General features: G+C 43.3%; 1 protein-coding gene across 1 annotated transcript in view; it reads right to left on the minus strand.

The window, feature by feature from the left end:
• Positions 1-13267, minus strand: part of SLC20A2 (solute carrier family 20 member 2) — an 80101-nt gene that overhangs the window by 63744 nt on the left and 3090 nt on the right. The gene's annotated exons all lie outside the window — the stretch shown is intronic.

Here is a 13267-nt window from a genome sequence, read left to right on the forward strand (position 1 = left end):
TGACATTTTTAGAGGGAAATACAGTGAACCCCACATAATTGTGCACATATATAGCTTCCCAGCCCGAGTTTCTGTTCTCAGAGTTTCTATGAACAGAATTGCAGTTGATGTTACCCCTTCCCACAGGTGCTGGAGAATGTCCTCCTAACTCAGCAGAAGTTTCTTGCATGCTAAGGGAGGAAACAAATCAAGCTATATGACAACTACTGAATGTAGTTGAAGGTAAATTTAGGAGGTATCTTTAAGAGCTTAAGTTATGGCAACCACTTGCTATATGGCTGACACTTAGAATATTACATGCAGAGGAATGGATGACATTTGCTTCCCTTGTAATGGAGAACTATAGGGAACCAGCTCTCTGGATGGTTATCACTGCATGCAGTGAGATGACTACAATTTGGTTAAGAATCTTCAATATAAAACAACCACATTTTGATCCACTATAAGGTTGTCTTTCTTTAAGCCTGCAGTATTGAATGATGTGCCAAAATACAAGAGTACAGTCCTCCCCAGCTCACAACTAGTATCACATTACATAGCTTTCTATAGCCATTCCAACAGGTTAGAGGCAGAGTTGGAACTGCAAGGTCTCATCATCCGCTTAGCTGTGAGATCTGCAACATTTGGCTCCTCCTCTCCTTGAACTTTCCCCAGTCCAACTGGTCATTATGGAATTTATGTGACTAAGAACTAGTGTCCCAATGTGCTTTCCCCCCTCCTCCTCCCAATCTCTTTTCCTATGGTGTCAGGCCTTTCAAATGATAACCCTTAAGGGCATGAACTGTCTTACTTAGAAGGCACTCTGGGAGGGTCCCTTGCCCACTGAAGAGCGGGGGGGGGGGAATTTAGTTAAAGAAATAAAAAAAATTGTAAAGAGCAAAACCTTAAAGAAACAGACAGCTGTCTCAAAACAAATAGATGCTGCTTTTGAATTCAAGGTGGTTTGGCATGTTCCCTTATGTTGGTTTGGTCTTTGATGATAATAAAAATAGAGGGTCAAGGATCAATTACTTACTCTTAACCATCATGGTCTTGTTTTGCAGTATAACTACAAACAAATTTTATTTCCTTTTGTTCATGAAGTTATAAAGACAGAAACCTAATGGTATGCTTTGCGTATTTGGCACTGTGATGGCTGAACAGAAACAACATATTAGCATTGGACCCTCACCCCAAGATAAAATTACACCAACACACCCCAAGATAAAATTACACCAACACACTGTAGTAGCAAAATAGGCTTTTATTTGAAATAAATTTATCAAATAACTAGACATGGATCTGAATTTGTCCCAGAGAACATTAGCTCAAATAGGTATTGTTTCCACAATATGACTCATCCCAAGATAATGTTAAGACAGTTTTCATATAAGATACTAAAATAAAGTTTTGAATTTTTCTTGCAATATTTGTACCATGTGGAAAATTTATTTACATAATTTATATACCACACCTGCAACATATCTTTTTCTCCACAAGGTAGCCAACAGAATACAGTGATACCTCGGTTTATGAACACAATTGGTTCCGGAAGTCTGTTCATAAACCGAAGCGTTCATAAACCGAAGCGAACTTTCCCATTGAAAGTAATGGGAAGTGAATTAATCTGTTCCAGACGATGAAAAACACCCCCTAAAGCAGCAATTTTACACGAATTTTACTGTCTAACAAGACCATTGATCCATAAAGTGGCAATAATTAATGTACTGTAATATAAAATAAATAAGATGGTACAGTATTGTAAAAAAAAATTAAAATTAATTTTCTTTTTCTTACTTGAACTCGCGGAGCCATCATGGGAGTGCTTCCGCGACTGGGGCGCAGCCACGGAAGCGCTCCCATGGCTCCGGGAAGAGAGATGATTCTTCTTCGCCTGGGGCTTCCCCTCCTCTCTGCCCGCTTTCCTGCAGCTGCGATGGGGACGGTGGGATGGACTGCTCTGGGAAAGGGCTCGCCGCCGTGCCTAAGAGACTCAGCGCCTTGCGCTCAGTCTCTCGGGCAGGGCGGCGAGCCCTTTCCCACAGCTGCGATGGGGACGGCGGGGTGGACTGCTCTGGGAAAGGGCTCGCCGCCGTGCCTGAGAGACTCAGCGCCTCAGGCACGGCGGCAAGCCCTTTCCCGGAGCAGTCCACCCCGCCGTCCCCATCGCAGCTGCAGGAAAGCGAGCAGGGAAGAGGGGGAGCTCCTGGGCTGGGCCCAGGCAAGCTTGCGAAGCACTCCCATGGCTCCGCAAAGGCCCGGCCTCCGGGAGGCATTGGAAACCTCGGAAACCTCAGTTTACTTATTTCCGGTTTACAATCGTTCGTAAACCGAAAATTCGTAAACCGAGGTGTTCGTAAACCGAGGTTCCACTGTACGTAGTAAGAAACAAAAAGACAATTTTAAAATAAATAAAAAGCATACAAACTAAGAGAGGAAAAGAAAATAAACTAAGTAGCAATAGTCCAATAGGCCGAAAAATCAAATTACTCCAAGTTAAAAAGGTTTACATTACCAGTTCTTAAAATCCTGGGAAAACAGAAACGTTTTTGCATGGTGGCTAAATGATAGTAACAAGACCTCTAGGCCAGGGATCCCCAAACTAAGGCCCGTGGGCCGCATGCGGCCCAATTGCCTTCTAAATCCGGCCCATGGACGGTCCGGGAATCAGCATGAGTAGAATGTGTTCTTTTATTTAAAATGCATCTCTGGGTTATTTGTGGGGCATAGGAATTCACTCATATTTTTTTCAAAATATAGTCCGGCCCCCACAAGGTCTGAGGGACAGTGGACCGGCCCCCTGCTGAAAAAGTTTGCTGACCCCTGCTCTAGGCAGACCTTCCTGAGGAAGGGCACTCCAAAAGTGAGGTCACCACCCCACACTTCAGAGAAAGGCCTCAGGCGAGAATTTCAGGGGACAGACAAATTGAAACAGGAGAAGGTACGGTAGTTCTAATACCCGGATCCTAAACCACAAAGGGTTTTGAACATTCAGACCAGCACTCTGAATTTAACTTGGAACAGGGTTCATTTGATTTAAATCATTTAAATCAAATTGATTTAAATCACGATTTAAATCACTAGTCAGTAAGACTTGATTCAAATCATTTTATTTTTTTTTACAAAAAGACTCATTCTTGCTGGTATAATCTTAACATTTACAACCAGATGAAGGTTTCGTTTTTGGAATAATAAATTTTCAGAGTAGTTTTTACAGTTATATCAAAAATTACTGATTTGGTTATACTACAGTATTAGAAATACATAGACAGATAATTATGAAATTATTTTGAGGTTTAATAAGTTAACTGTTTATATTTGGACAACTTTATTTGCTGTACTCTATTGGAAGGAGAAAAAGAATCATTTCCTTAATAACAATTTAAACAATTTATTTAACTAAAACAATAACATTAGAGCATATGTATCCATGTTTGTTTAACTGATGTGGTTGTACGTGTTTTTTTAATAAATAAACCAGACTGAGTTTTAGCACACATGAAAAACTTAAAACAAATCCTTATTTCCTGATGAAGAGCCTTTGCACTATAATGTAACTTAAATGGAAAACTATCCTTAGAAATATTTATTTTTATCCACCCTGACTTGGAAACTTATTAGGAACCGATAAAGTTATTTCATTTTGGGTCTTTTGCTGCTTAAAATCCCTATTTTAAAATTGCTACTTTTAAGCCTGTAAATGGGTGATATCTACAGCTTTCTCTGCTTATTTTAACTTTAGCCTCAACAATTGATGACGCAATGGTATGTTAACTTCCAAAATGCATAGTTAGGTATCTCCTTTCCTTAACAGCTAAATCCAATAAGAACACATGCTTAGATATGATAGGTGGTGGGTCTGAAATTTTTGCATGGTTTATCTGCATATATGAATGCCTTACTAAACTCCAAGTTCTTTCCTTTGGAAATTTTCAGGAAATCAGTAGCAACTGCTTTAGAGTAAACAATGTGTAGACTTATAACATGCATTTTTCATTAGGGGAAACGAAACAAAAAAAGCCAAGTATTTGTGCTTTGTAAATTACATATAGCTTACCAGACCAAGTAGTACAGGATTCTTACGCTTGTTGCTATCAGCTGTATAAAGTTCTTGACAGCTGATTTATCCATGGAAAGACATCTGAGACAAGTTCTATAAATAACATCACATGGAACCCTTACACAACACCATGCATCGTTCTTACACAGGAACTCAGAATTGACACCCTACACTCACAGTCAAAAGCCCGTTGCAATCTCTATTTTGGGGATGACACAGGTGACATTTCAATCAGCACTATGACCCTGTAGCATTTTATTCTCTTCCCATCATTATGTTACAAACGTAGACTGCAGATATTGTAACCAGCGGCACTAAGCAATAATGAAGGGATCATGGCACAACTTCAATGGATGCCCACCAGGTAGCTTAGTGTGAGCAACAAGACATAGTATTTATATGTTGTCTTTATATTGAAAGTGTTCAAAATCCTTGGCACGCATTGGCCCAATTTGTGCACCATGCTAAACTGGTATGTCCTATTTCCCCAGCCTTGCAGGTTCCTGAAGAAAGTTCAAAAGGTAACTCCAAATACAAATAAGACAGACTCACAAATTACACACATTTAATGTGCTTGCGCGATCATATCTTTACGCGCTTGGCTGAAAACACAAAAATAAATAAGGAGCGGTAGAGCAGGGGTAAACCACTGGCAATCCCACCCACCATTACACTCACCCTGGGAGAGTGCAGGTCAAGTCTGTAGTAAGAAAGTAGTAAGTATGTGCAGAGCTGTGCTTTTGTTTTTTAATGGTTGTATCGGCCACACGCAGTAATAGCTTTAAGTGCTATCTTGGAACATAACCCCTGCACAAGTTGAGAGTCAACTAACTGCATTGTTTAGCCTAGGGGCTACCAAAGCACAGTTAATCATGACCAGTTAATCATGACCAGTTAATCATGTGAAATATTCTTCTGATCAGCAGAGTATGGAGTATATGAGGAAGAGTTCTCTCTCATAATCCTAGAACTCATGTGCATCCAAAAGAAAATGTCTAATCAGAACCTGCTGGACAAAGGCAAATACAGCTTCATATAAATATGGAATTTATATGAGTCACTATCACACTATGTGGTAATGGCCAACAGCTTAAGTTGGCTTTAAGGTTTCTGAAAGAAGGGTGCATCAGTGTCCCCATTAATCATGCTGGCTATACACAGCACCCATTCAGTATAAGCCACTGAATACCAGCTGCTGGGGACCAATAAAGGAGCTTCCCAGAGGATGCCAGAACTAACTGGGCCTTTGGTCTGAACCAGCAGGGCTCTTCTTCTGTTTTTAAACTTTTATAGCAGGGGTGTCAAACTCAAATTCATCGGGGGCCGCATCAGCAGTTTGGTCACCCTCAAAGGGCCGGCTGTATTTGTAGGACTATGTGTCCACTCTTTATTATCATAAATTATTGTCACTGCATTCAATTATTACTGTTTTTTGTAATAATGTAAGTAATAACTAGCTCTGAAAGCAGAAACATAGTCAGAATAATGGCAAGTAGATATTCAAATGTACAATTATTGTACAATTTATGTATTTATGTATTGAAAAGATCTATTAGAAATACAGATAATAGCAACAATAAAAATACCACAGCGCTAGCCCTTTCCTCAAAACACAGTCAGTTCCCATCTGCCAGCAGGGAGGGAGCCCATCTAGCTTCCCTAGGCAGGGAGTTCCAAAGTTCTCTGGGAGGACTAGAGACCTTTTTTAAAAAATGAAAGCTCAGCGTCTGGGGTTGGGGAAGAGGTTGGGTTGGGGCAGCCATGGAAGGAGGCTCCTCTTCACGGGGGTCTGTCTGTGGCTGCTCAAGAGGGAGGCTTGGAGAGAGGGGATGTATTTGGACAGCAGGTTTCAGAGCTCCAGCAGGTGCCCCCAGCAAAAGGGTTGCCCTTTGGCTTGATGGGGGAGGGCTTTGTCTTGCAGGGGATGAAAGACCCACAAGGTGCACACACACACACACACACCTGCATCGGTCATCTAACCCAACACCCTGCAATGCAGGAATCCTGGCAGCTTTTCCCTGGCAGCAACTCCAGGCAGGGCTGAAAGCTGGAGAGCTGTTGCTGCCAACCAGTGTTGGCTGCACTGAGGGAGATGGACTGTCCCAGGATCTGGCAGGCTCCTCTGTGCCTCATCTTTGGGAACAGACATGGCATGTCCTCTCTGGCCAGCTGACACCTAGAGCCTGCCTGTGGCGCTCTAGATCGCCTCCCTGGGCTCTCAGCCAGGTAGGGGCTGAAGGGCTCCTTGGGGGGCTGAAGAGCTGAAGCAGGAGCCTTGGGGGTCCTGTTAGGGGCTGGGGTGGTGGGGCAAGTGTTTCCTTGCAAAGGTGGCCCTTCAAAGGTGCAGGGGAGAGGAGGGGCTGAGAGGGAAATAGAGAGAGGGGGGGAGGGGGAAATAGCGAGCGAGAGGGAGGGAGGGAGGGAACTGTTAGCCAGCGGGGAAAGCAAACGGCAGGCACGCCCGATCAACTGCACAGGCACTTCACAGAAATTACTCGGAAGTCGCCCTCCTCCTGCACATGCTTGCTTGTCCTGAGGACATGGGGCTTCCTGAGTGTTGTCCCTGCACAAGTTGGCAGCGCCGAGCTCTGCCGCGGGACAAATAAAGGGGGTGAGAGGCTGTGCCTTCTCTGTCCTGAGCCCCAAAGCCAACCGCGAGGACCTCGCCCGCCCTTTGCCGCTTCCTTCTTGAGGCTAACAGTTCCAGTTCCTCTCTCTGCCCTTCCCTTAGTGACGCCGCCGCCCCGCACTCCGAGCGGCTTACTCATGGCACTCACCTCCCGCTGCCTCAGAGCAAGGCTCAGAGCCGGCTCAGAGCCGGGCGTGCTTGCTAACGGCAGATTAGCAGCGCCACTAGCCAATGGGGCCTCAGATTCAACTTTGTGTCCCGCCCTTTCCTCCGGAAGCGGTGCCCAGGCCGCCCATGTGACCGCGCGGGCGAGCGGCCGCCCAACGGCGAGCGGCGGGCCACAGCACGAGGTCTGGCGGGCCGGATTAGGCCCCCGGGCCTTGTCTCTGACACCCGTGTTTTATAGGCACTTGCAGATGAGTTCTAGTGCATAATGAAGAAACCTTGGTGGCTGTCATGCAACTTAAGAATACTCTCCTCCTTGAGACTTGACGTATCTTTCAGAAGACCTTTCCTAGTCAATTTTTTGTTAGATTGAATACACTGTTTCCTTGCCCAACCCAAACCCTTGGTATGAAATAGACTATAACACCAATCAATCAATCAATCAATCAGTGCTGTGTCCCTCCTCAAGCAACTCCCCATAAAGAAGTAGCTATCATTTCCCTCTCCTGCAAGACTATCATTATTGTAACAATGGCTCTTCTTCATCCTCTGTCTTTAAAGCAACCACACTAACGTTAGAGGTGCAGGGTTAGCTCCACTGCAGTCCTAAAGGGCAAGTTCCTCCAGTGGCCTACCAGGCAAAACTTACGGTATGTCATAGATATAATGATGACCATTCAAAATGAAAGGACCATTTTGGATCAACTGGACCTAACCGAATACACTACAATGCATTTTATGGAAACATAAAAGTGGAATTAAGGGGACATGTCATGGAATGAGCAAAATGCCTTTTAAGATATGGGCCGTCAGATACCCCAAGTTCTCACAAGATTTACAGCAACTCCTTAGTTCAGATTACAAGAGTTCAGTTCAAGACACATTCATTCACTGTGTCACCTAACCGGTAATACCCAACACCCAAAAGTCCCCCACACACCAGCACCTTTGTTCAGCAGCCAGTGATGGAAACTATATCATTTTAATAAGGTGGCACAGCAGTTCATTACTAGTTTAAAAGTGTTGAGGATAACACTATTTATAGTTCTAATTTAAGCTTCTAACTCCATGTTAGGGTATATTTTTGTTTCTTATTGCCCAATTATGAAACAATTTTATCTTTTGAAATCATAACCCTGAAACATAAATTTATGATCGATGACAAAGTCATGATTAGAAAAGCTGTTCTTCATAGGTTTTAGGCAATTACTTATAATTTACTTATACTGAGATTTCATGCTATCATTTTTGAAGGTCTAGGCAGCCTTCCAGGAAAATAATGATCCATCCCCTGCACCAGTCTGCAACAAATTATTCCAGAAAATCTGGTGTGAATGTTTTATTTATATATATATATAGATATATATATATATATATAGAGAGAGAGAGAGAGAGAGAGAGAGAGAGAGAGAGAGAGAGAGAGAGAGAGATGAGCGCCGCAACCCCAGAGTCGGACACGACTGGACGTGATGGTCAGGGGCCCCTTTACCTTTACCTATATATAAATTTTATTTTCTAAATGAGAATCATTCATCCAATAAAAAGAAAGGAACATGAAGATTAGAAAGTTTTTTTATATTTATGTTAGCCAATTATTTAAAAAAATTACCCAGCTATAAAAGTTCCCAGAACTGCTTACAAAGATCAAGTTAAGATAACCCTTACAAGGCATGCTTACAATCAGTGCTTTTCTTCTAGAAAAAATGGTGCTGAAGTTGTTACAGTAAGTGCCACACCTTTAACCAGTGCCTTTCTTCTAGAACAGGCATGTCCAAAGCCAGTCGGTTAAATCCGGGCCCTGTGGCAGTTTACTTCCTTTAGTAAAATAAAGCTCAACAACTTCTTTGGGGCAAAATCCTTTAAAAAGCTCAACAACTTTGGCCGGCCCTCACACATGTTTGCTTCATCAAATCTGGCCCTCTTTGAAAAAAGTTTGGACACCCCTGTACTGGGGGGGGGGAAAGGTGCCAGTACCCTGCATACCCTTGACTACCCCCAGAAAAAGCACTGCTTCCAGTCTAAAAGGCATAACATACAGTATATTGAACAGGGATGGAGAAATCATACTTTTTCAAGTTCCCTTATCAGCACAACTCCATTAATTGTAAAATCAATTGTACATTGTGATCCAGCAGACACCTCCACAAAGAGAGAAGAAGGAAGAGCAATTTTAGTTATTTCATCCTTCTTCCTGCAGCCCTTTTCATCTTCAGAAAGGGCAGTGGTTCCTCCAGAATTGTGTGAAAGGTGGTGCTGAGAGAAACTGGCAAAAATCACCATTCACAAAATGCAAAACTGATCCATTATGCTTATGTTAACAAGTTCAAAGCTTGGAAATTTATTAATGTATTCATAGCCAGCTTTACAAGGCTACACGTGTTTATAAAATAGCTTAAAATACAGCAAATATGGTACTGAGTTAAAAATAGTTAGAACACCTGCAAGTATTTTATGATATGACAACCTAATAGCATACCATTTCATATATTAGTTGCAGTGCAATGCTATACATGTCTACTTGCAAGTTAATTGGGGATTGCTCCCAGTTAAGCGAGCACAGGTTTGGAGCCTTCAATTTTAAGGACCGAGGAACTATTAACATACTAATTTTCGCATGCTAGAAGAGGTGTGCACATAAATGTGTTTCCTAAGAATAGTCATGGGAGGGGGAGAGAGGAAACATTATGGATTCTATCACTGCTAGCCCTGAGTAAGGTTAAGGTAAAGGTAAGGTCCCCTGGGTGGTTACTTCCATTCGAAGTCCACTATGGGGTGCAGCACTCATCTCCGCTTTTCAGGCCAAGGGAGCCACCATTTGTCCGCAGACAACTTTCCAAGTCATGTGGCCAGCATGACTAAACCTATTTATCTACTTATGGGACACGGGTGGCGCCTAGGGCTTGCCAATCAGAAGGTCGGCGGTTCAAATCCCTGTGACGGGGTGAGCTCCCGTTGCTCAGTCCCTGCTCCTGCCAACCTAGCAGTTCAAAAGCATGTCAAAGTGCAAGTAGATAAATAGGTACCGCTACAGCGGGAAGGTAAACGGCATTTCCATGCGCTGCTCTGGTTCGCCAGAAGCAGCTTAGTCATGACCTGGAAGCTGTACGCCGGCTCCCTCGGGCAGTAAAGCGAGATGAGCGCTGCAACCCCAGAGTCGTTCGTGACTGGACTTAACAGTCAGGGGTCCCTTTACCTATTTATCTACTTACACTTACACTGGTAAAAGCTACAATCTGTATAGAGCGTCTAGTTCCGATTGGCTTGAAATCAAATACCATTTGCCTTGACTACTTCATAATGGATCCATTTCAGTCTGGCTTTCGCCCTGGTTATGGTACCAAGATGGCTCTGGTCGCCCTAACAGACGACCTCCGTAGGCAGCTGGATTGAATTGGGTCAGGACTGCTGATTATTTTAGATCTGTCAACAGCCTTCGACATGGTCGACCACAAACCTTTGGACCACCGCCTTGCCAACGTGGGGATTCAGGGCACAGTCTTACAATGACTGCACTCTTTCCTTTCAGGTCAGGGACAGAGGGTGGCGCTAGGGGAGGAGTTGACGTCCTGGCACCCCTTGGTGTTGTGGAGTGCCACAGATGGCACAATCCTCTCCCCAATTCTTTTTAACATCTTTATGCGCCCCCTTGCCCAGCTTGTCTGGAGTTTCAGGCTGGGCTGTCATCAATACACTGATGACTCCCAACTTTATCTGTTGATGGACGGCCACCCTGACTCAGCCCCAGACACATTGACCAGATGTTTGGAAGCTGTGGCTGGATGGTTGTGTGGGAGCCGTTTGAAGTTAAAGCCTTCAAAGACAGAGGTCCTCTGGCTGGGTCGGGATGACATGGGGTTGGGGGGCCAACTCCCATCTCTTACGGGGGCTCAATTAGTGCCACAGCCTTCTGTCATGAGTCTGGGTGTAACGTTCAATGCCTCCCTTTCTAAGGAGGCGCAGGTTGCTGCTACAGCAAAGGCGGCATTTTTCCACCTCCACTGTGCTAAACAGTTGGTCCCTTACCTTTCCTGCCCTGATCTTGCCACAGTGATGCATGCAATGGTCACCTCTAGGCTCGATTATTGTAATTCGCTCTACGAGGGGCTGCCCTTGAAGCTGACGGAGAAATTCCAGCGGGTGCAGAACACCACGGCAAGCTCCTTACGGGGTCCTCACCGCGGGATCACATTCATCCAGTGCTATACCATCTGCACTTGCTCCCAGTGGTGTACTGGGTCAGGTTTAAGGTGCTGGTTTAAACCTTTAAAGCCCTATACAGCCTAGGACCCCCGTATTTATGGGACCGCCTCTCCTGGTATGCCCCGCGGAGGACCTTACGGTCCACAAACAATAACATCTTGGAAGTACCAGGCCTCAAGGAGGTTAGACTGGTCTCTTTTTGGCCTTGGCCCCGGCCTGGTGGAACGCTCTGCCGCAAGAGACCAGGGCCCTACAGAATTTGACAACCTTCCAGAGCCTGCAAGACAGAGCTGTTCTGCCAGACCTTTGGTCGGGGCCCAGTCTGATCCTCATCTCCTTATAATGCGATCCCAGATCTGCATCTATAGCATGCCTAGCCAAGTAAAACTTCTGAATATGGCTCACTGGAGGTCAACACCCCCAAAAGAATTTGGTGTACACATTTGCCTCTTGCGTATGGGCATAGCCTTTGATCACTATCAGCAGGACCCCATAGAACAGGATGCTCCAACCATCAGGTGTGCACTGAGGGGATGATAATCAGCTACAGAGATTAGATATTGTGTTTTCAGCTCATCTGAACTGAACTATTCAGTTTTCAAATTAACATTTTCAGCAGTGCCAAGAACTGCTTATCCAATTTTGGTGCATTTCAGCAAATGGTCTCTCATTCACTAGCATTGCCCCTCATTTGCCTTCTCTTTCAACAGCCCTCGAAGCACAATAATTATAAAGAACAAAATTAATTAACATTAGTGATGAGGCAAAATCCCTTCCTCTCTACATCGCCACCACTGCATTTGTTTTATTTTGAAATCTTTAAGATAATATTTTAGTTTTCTGTTATGTTGCTTTGACTGTATATTTTATATTTGACTTTCTTAAGATTGTTTTATTTATGTTTTATCAATTTAATACAGTATGCTGTAAACCGCTTTGACATTTTTCTTAAAAATACAAAGTGGTATAGAAATTAAATAAATAAATAAATAATGGCATTCAAGAGATGAAAGGCTGTCACTATAACAGCCCTAGAGATAAAGAACATAGCTTTAGTAAGGTAAATTCTTATAAATGGGAAAGGATACATGGAGCTAATTAAAACTTCAGAGCTTTTCTGGTACATTAAATGGGAAAATTTTTCCCATGTATGCAAAACATTGTTAGATCTGTATGCAAAACATTGTTAGATCACCACAACAACCTTGGTAAACAAGACATAAACAGTTATAGATGCAGAGCATGCTGGTAAATCTACCATAGTTCAACATATTCACTAAGGCAGTAGCAAAGCTTCTGTCTACTGTACTTATATCAGTCAGTCATATGTGTATACATTAACTGGAAGCAACTGAACAATCACAAACTATCAGACTTGCTACCGCACTTCTATCCGAACATTTCCTTCCACCCACTGCAGCTATAATGTCTTTCAGTATTTGCCCTAAAAAGGAAACTCTGTGCAGGAGCTATCCAAAGAATAATAGCCTATTACTAGAAGCCCAACAGTATGGCCTGAACCTTGTGATATGACTGGAATAATACTGCACCTGAAATTAGTGCTTGCTTTATCCATCCTTTTATGTGTGCAGAACTGAGAAGCAACCCATGCTTTTGCATTCTGCCTGAATTTTCATTAAATCACAAACGTTTGCCACATTCTCTTTTACCAGTGAGGCAAGTAACAAACCCAGTTAAGGATATGTCTAACTAACATCTTGTATGTATCTCACCTGAAAATTAAATCTCTTAATGAGATATTCAATTTTTCAACATCCCCTTACACATTGGTCTCTTTCAGGATTCAGCCACTGCTTTTCTAAATGTAATCGAGAATTATAGGAACTAATGGTGACCCATGTTGCAATCCAGCACAGCAAGAAGCACCCAAAACCAGTCACTAATCTGTTGTTGTTTTTTACATTTAAAACAAGCTTGTGCTCAAAGGATTTCAGAAAAACATGCATAGAGCACCCCTCTCGCCATTTTCTCCTCACAACTGACTTGTGGAGGTATGTTGGGTGGAGAGAGAAAAGAACAGAATTCATGCCCAAATCATCATACTACTCTAGCACCAACATCACACACAGAAATGGGCAAAGAACACCATTCAGCAAACATTTTCCCTCATCTCCTCACAGATGGCGTCTGGATTATCTGCAACCACACTATCTTATTATTGGCAGGTAATACCACACACTTCCAGGAAAATTTAAAACACAACAATAAAAGCA

Source organism: Zootoca vivipara, chromosome 13 (assembly GCF_963506605.1).
Source record: "Zootoca vivipara chromosome 13, rZooViv1.1, whole genome shotgun sequence".
Taxonomy (NCBI): Eukaryota; Metazoa; Chordata; class Lepidosauria; order Squamata; family Lacertidae; genus Zootoca; species Zootoca vivipara.